The following is a 7075-nucleotide window of genomic DNA, read 5'->3' as shown; positions in this document are numbered from 1 at the left end:
TCCTTATCCTGTTTTCTAGAAGTTGGGGTTTGCCCCATATATTTAATTAACATTTTGCCTAGGCTGCTCTTCCCCAGACAAGTTTAATCTTTTCCTACCACTCAGATGCATTTATCACCTAAGATAGCATCTGAGTTTTACAGCAGAATGTTGCAACATCACTGAGGTCACAGCTGATGGAAACCCCTGCTTGATCATTGAAGGTCTCTGTGTTGGCCTCAGAGTATAAGTCCAGAAATGTATTTTAATTCTAAGTTTAAAGAATTTTAAAAATGCAGAGGTTATTCTGATAAAGCTGCCTCTCAAGAATAACTTGTTTACTTTCTTCAGCAATCTATTTTCTTCTCAAAGCAAACCTCAAGATTAAAGGAAGAGTAAAGTAAAATACAGTTTGGAATGAGTAGGTTTTACTAGGCTTTTTTCCTAAGATCTAAGGAAAAATTAGGAAAAAAATCTCAACACAGCAAGTTTAGTAATTTACCTTGCTCAGGATACTGACAGAGACCAGCCACCTCTGCTGTAACTTCTATATTATGTGAAGCCCAAAGTGCCATGACAATGGAATTTAACAACTGTTATGGTAGTGCAGTGACAGAAAGCCACTGCAAATATTCTTTAATTATTCTGATTTTTAAACTTTGAATTTTACAGTGTTATCTACTTGCTGCTGTCATTATTAGCCCATCTGAACAGCTTTTATACACCTTTGTTAGAAATTTATTACAACTCATCCATCTGTCATTGCAATGGTCCCTGTGCTTTTTGAGAATTCTGCAGCATGGCCATTCTATAATTTTCAATACACAGTTACATTTTGGTCTGAGCATTTTAACATGAACTTGCTTTTCATATTTTATTGGGACTCGCAAAGCTTTTATCAGACTCATCTGAACGCAGTTTGAGGTCTAAAAAATGGATCAATCCTTGGGCTAGCACATCTTTTAGCTGTACACAGTAGGAGTGATTTGGAAGAAAGGGACAAACTTCCTTAGAGAAGCATGGTATAATCAGCCATAAGATAGTATTAAGCTATCATCATAACAAATAAACCAAGTTTTTTCTCCCTTTGAGATAGTCCAACAAGGACTGCAGTAGCCAAGGCTCAGAGCAGCCCACACTGGACTGCAGAGCACTGTCACTCTCTATGGGTTAAACAAGGCTGGAAATTCACTTAGTTCCTTGTACAGTGCCAGTCGTGGCTCCAAAGGCAAAGGGATGAGGAAGACTAGAAAGTCTGCTGACTACAGAGGTAGTGGACAAGAAAAGGAATAGTCCAGCCATGAATCTGGAGCACTGACTTTACCACAGCCCCAAGTTCTGATCCTTCCTGCAGTTCCTCCTCTGCTGGGTAACCCACAGCCCCAGGCAGGGCTCTTCCTCAGTACTGGGCTCTGACCATGAACACCAGCACAGCTTTAAATCTCCACTCTCCTGCCCATCTCTGTCCTACAAGGAGCTCATTTCCCACAACACAGACTATGTCCCCAGAGGGAAGGAGGAAAGATTTTCCCTTGTGAATAGACTCCCTACAAGTTATCCTCTTGCTGAAAATATGTCCCTTTCTTCATTCCCAGACACCCCACATATGCAATTCAATTGGAAAAAAAAAAAAAAGGCAACAACCTACTACATTTCACATTTCTGACCTGTTTTTTTCTTTAAAAAAAATTAAAAAGCACATACTGCAGCTTTCAGGATTGGAGGATACTGTCAGTGTGACTGTCAGACACATGCACAGTTTTATATCCAAGTATTAGCCTATTTGAGGCTTTATCAGGAAACTACATGATAATTAATTGGCCACAATGTGGAGCTTTGAAACATGGGTTGGGCCATGTTACAAGAAGGAAAGCTGAGTTAGTTACTACTCCAGAGAGCTCTTAAGTCAGTAGGAGACTTTAGATCCTTATCCCTATAACATAAAATTGATTTCCCAGAAGTTGTACATGAAGACTGCTCTGTGAAATTGGCAGACAGTATTTATGTGCTGCACTAATATTTTCCAGATGTAGATTTTGATATTTCAAAGTAAAAAAACCCAAAACCGAGCTAGTTTAGGGGATCCTCAAAGTAAACCTCAGTGCTGTTTATTTTCTCTCATCATTTTCCTTTTGGCAATGCTGACTTGAGCTCATAAACAACAGGGCTGTAACCCAAAGAATGCAGCAGGCCCTCAACCACAACCGAAAGCAAGAGGAGTGGAGCCCACTGAGCACCTGGCAAGGAAGTCCTTCATTAGCACCACTTGGAAAGTCTTACATGAGATCACTCACTCCTGGCCCTTAACAAAGAACATGAGGTGGTCCAGAGCAGAAAATGCACCGAAATCAAACACATGTGTTGGCACATACATTTACCCTCTGGTTTTAATAAAAAGGCAAAGAATTCATGTTGCGGTTGAGACAGGCACAATATACAGAGTCACACCACTTCAGAAGGCTGCAAACCTCTGCCCTCCTTGTTTTTTAACCCAACTTTTTATGTTCTTCATCTTACATGCTTTACCCCTGGGTGCCCTCTGTTCCCTTTGGTGGACCTGGGCACTCCATGGCTCATTGCTGTCAATGCTGCTCACCTGCTTCTCAAGCTGTACCCACTGGGGATGAGGCTCGGCCTCAGCCACACTCCCAGTCACCACACACTGTGCCCACAAATTTGGTCTTAAAACCATTCTAGAATTGCCCTGTATTTTGGGTATAGCTGACCACTTGTGTTTGGTCGAATGGATTAGAACCGTGATAAAAACCTCTACCTCGGTCTTGTCCTAAAAAACCCACAGTTGGTTTGGCATGACTGCCCTTTTAAAGTTAATGGCACTGCTTATGCTCCTATGCAAATAAAAGCAAGAAATAAATAATCATTTGCAGAGTCACTCTTTGCATAAATTAAACTACCCTTTCTTTTTTTAAAAAAGACAAGGATAATTTGAAGGAAGAAGCAGTTTGAAGTAAACCATAAACAGACAATGTCTAGAATTTCTTCCTCATAATCAGTTTGTAATTGAAAGCTTTACAAACAGGACAGGCTGCCTTTATTTTGAAGAAAATGCCAACTTCTCTTTAGTGCACGGCATATAATTCAGTGAAAGAAGATACCTTTGACAGTCTCAGATGCTTTCTTCTATCACTTCATCTTTGGTTGCGTTTTATTTGCGTTGAGTAACCACTTTCCATGCATTTGCTGAGGCCTTTTATTTCTCCTTTTACTCAGAGCTCAAATTCCCTGCCAGGAATGCAGCACACCACTCAGAAGTTATGCACCACTTTAAGTGTCCAGTGTTCAGTTCTAGCTGGGAAATTCCCACCATTCATTGAACTTATTAGTGCACATATGTTGTATAAAAAAAAAGTTACCATTTCTTCCAGGCTAACAAAACTTACATGATTCTAAGACCCTGGAATAGAAAGAAGGAATGCTGTAATTGCTTACAGCTTTTAAAAACAGCTCATCTGAAGTATTTGTAATTAATAACACCTCTCACTGGCCAGGGTTTTTTAAGAAAAAAAAGGTAATTTTTTCAATTACATTTTCTTAGAGGATATAGAGGACAAAACACAGTCACTCTAGTTGCAATTTTGTCTCCCTCAAACCTCCAATACAACCATTCTTCTGTGCCATGTTTCCGTTTTCTACTGTAACCACTATTATCACATGGATAATAAAACAATATTACTTGAAGTAATGGGGTAATTTTTTCAAGATGCTGCTTATTTGGACCAACAGACTGCAGTAAGGCCAGTTCCTCTATATGGTATGTGATGACTAGTTCTGTGCAATAATGAAATGGTTCACTGTGACTCTCTTCCTGAAGCAGTTAAATAAATTAAAAAATAGAAAATAAATTTAAAACCCCGCTCATTTTCATGCATGTTTGTTTGCCAAAATAAACCTTTCTATGCCATAAATTATATTTTGCATTATCATATAATTTAAGACTATAAATCTGGCAAAGGGCATTGGCCATTTTTTGTAAATCCAGCCAAATCCTCCTGCTGAGAAATATTCTCTTACACCATCACACTCTGCAGCAGCATCAGCAGATCCAACCTCACACCTAAGCTCTTATCAGCTCTTTGCATTACAGCTGACGAGTGTCCATTTTGTTGGTAATACTATGAAAAAGCAGTAGAAATGCATACAGGGCCATTTAAAAAAAAAAAAAAAGACAAAAAACAAACAAACAAAAAAAACCTGTATGTAAGTCAGTTCAGCAAACAATAATTTCAAAATATAAAATGTAGCAATCTTAATAAGCAGCCCACTCCTGTAAAACTTGTGGTCTGTTAAAGCTTCAGGACATCACTAAAATTGCCACCCTAAAGATCCCAGCAGAGGCTCCACACTCCCAGTCGAAAGGGGTTTTTTGGTTTGTTTTAGTTTATGTTTGGTTTGGGGTTTTTTTGAAAGAAAATTGCCAATAATGGTACATTTTTATAATTACCAATTACCAAAATGTAGCATATTCCAGCTCCAATTAGGAATACTGTTGGCACAGTATTGTTGAATCCAGTCTGGGAAGTTATTTTTCATAAAAATACTTGAAAATTTATTTACCACTGCCTTACGCACTCAGTTGGCATCTATCGCATCAACTGCTGCAAAAGCAAGAGTAAAGCAGGACTCTCATCATCATCATCATCATCTTGGAAATTTCTGTACTGCTTCATCAATTTACTGTGAACAGCTAGTCACAAACCTACCTAAGAGTCAGATAAATACTGAACATCCCAGAAACAGCTGAGAGAACAGATTTAATTCTGAAGACTTTGTAAGGATGATAAAAAAAAGAGAACAGTACATATCAAATCTTATATCATGAAAGAAAAGAGTTACCAGATCCACAAACTGATGTTACTGTAGGAGCAAGGACACCCTGTATTCACTTGGTCTCTTCCACACAAAGAGTACACAGGAAACAGAGTAAATAACTGGTTTATAAGAATTTCTCACATTACACTGAAGTTAAAAAAAAAGTGAAAGAGATGAGAACAGTAGAGCAGTTTTGTGTGTCAGTTGTGCTGCTGGACAGCCGTGACTCACCCAGGACCCTCCAGGCTATTTACTGAGCAATCCATTGACCGCTGCTGATTTTCTTCTTGAGAGTCACTTATTTTCCTGTATGAAACAGGGAGGCAATTGTTCTTTTCACTGGCCAGTCTAACACACACACACACACACACACACACACTGGGCTCTGCTGGTGTTTTGCTTACGTGGCCCCCACGCCCTGGCACTGCTGTCCCAGCAGGGCTCTGCCAGCCCCCCACCAGGAGCTCCCCGGGCTGTTCCCACCCCTGCCCGGCAGCTTTTCCCTCTCAGTTCCCCTCTCAGGCACCACAGAGGGGAATTACTGCAAAATTACTGCAGATGAGACCACAGAGCACAGCCACAGAGCCCTGCCAGCACTCCTGTGCTGCTGAGACAGCTCGGGCCAGGCTGGATGCTTCACATTTCAGTGTGAGTGCCCACAGCTCAGCTGGCCAGATGTTTCATGATTGCTTCTGGATAAGCTCCCCAGTCAAACCTAAATAGCCAAAAAGAAGAAACCTTTTCTTTCCCTTATTCTTCCTTTTTTATTCTTTAATAAGTAAAATGTCCTTTAACTGTGCATCCCTTTTCCTAACTGGCTTTCTAATTATGAAGGTAGCTGATTGTAGTGCATATTAACTGTGGGTGAAAGTATCCCATCTATTTTAACCAACTTGCTCCTCATATTCCTGCTCTGGAAATCTTAGTCAATCCTAGTCTTGTTGTTGATTATCAAATCATCTGATTTCCACCATTCCTGTGCCCAGAAAGAGGTTTCAGCCATTTCATCCTGCATGCTTTTCTTTTATTTATTTTGACTCAGCTGCTCTCCCACCTGCAATAACCTGTTCTGAAGCACTGGTGGCCCAGGTGTGAGGTGTGGAGAGAGCAGTGTTATTGCAGGGCAGTGCTCACCTTTGCAGCCCCAGTGGTCCTGCAGCTGCAGGTTTTGTGCCTCCCTGAGCCCTGACCCTCTGAGCCAGCTGCTCACCCATCACAGGATGTGTTTATCCAGCTGTGTGCTGGACATTTCATCCACAAGGATGCTGGGAGAGACAGTATTGAAAGCTTTACTTAAAAATGGACACATGGCAATTTATCCAGCTGAGAATTCACACTGTTAGTTTGTTACTTTGCATTCAATGTTCAGGACATGTGTTTTTAACACCAGTAGCAGAAATTAGCTGAGAGCATTGGAAGGAAGTCAGCAGGGTAGATAAGAAAGAGGACAACACAGACACAAGCATTTTATGCTGGATATTACTGTAATTAACTTTTCTTTACTTCAGTTAGCCTTACTGGAAGGAACCCTGGACTTCATTCTGGTTAAACATCTGTTGTATCATAATTCTCTCCTTGTTAGGTGACAACAGGAGGTGACCTACACACAGAGGTTGCAAACTCTCAAAAGTTAAGAAATGCCAGATTCAAGGTTGCCTAATACAGCTTCTGTATTGTGATACATGCTGTAACTATGCAACCGCATTTTTTTTTCCCCAGGCCCCATGCACATCACAGCACAGATAGTTCTTCTGTCAGAATTTCTTCAATAACATTTTTATACATATTTTTTCCAATATCTGACCTCGTGACTCCAAATATTTCATGAAATAACCTTTACTGGACTCTAAAAAGAAATGTCATTTTACAAAGACAGACACATTAAGAAAGAGGAAATATTAAACAAGAGACAGACCTGCAAAGCAATTTCACACATTTAAAGAAATAGGAATTTAAGCAAGTAAAGTAGGCAACTCAGAATTATAAAAAGAAAATATTTATTAAAGAACAGCAATGAAAACTTGAGTATTTGGGGACTTAAAAAATTAAAGTTAAAAACTATGCTGTTACTTAAGGTGTTTTATTCCAGCACATTTCTGGAAAATAAACCATGTTATCTTGTCTTTAAAAGAGATATATGAGAGCTGCTTTCCCAGTGCAATTCAGAGCTCAGAAGCAACATCAATAATTCTGTCTCTGGCCTGCTCTGAGCTCTGCTTCCTCTGCATTTTGTGAGATAAGAGACAAGTCTGAAGCATCAGGCAGG

Source organism: Camarhynchus parvulus, chromosome 8, assembly GCF_901933205.1.
Source record: "Camarhynchus parvulus chromosome 8, STF_HiC, whole genome shotgun sequence".
NCBI lineage: Eukaryota > Metazoa > Chordata > Aves > Passeriformes > Thraupidae > Camarhynchus > Camarhynchus parvulus.
Note: the sequence above shows the minus strand (reverse complement) of the source record.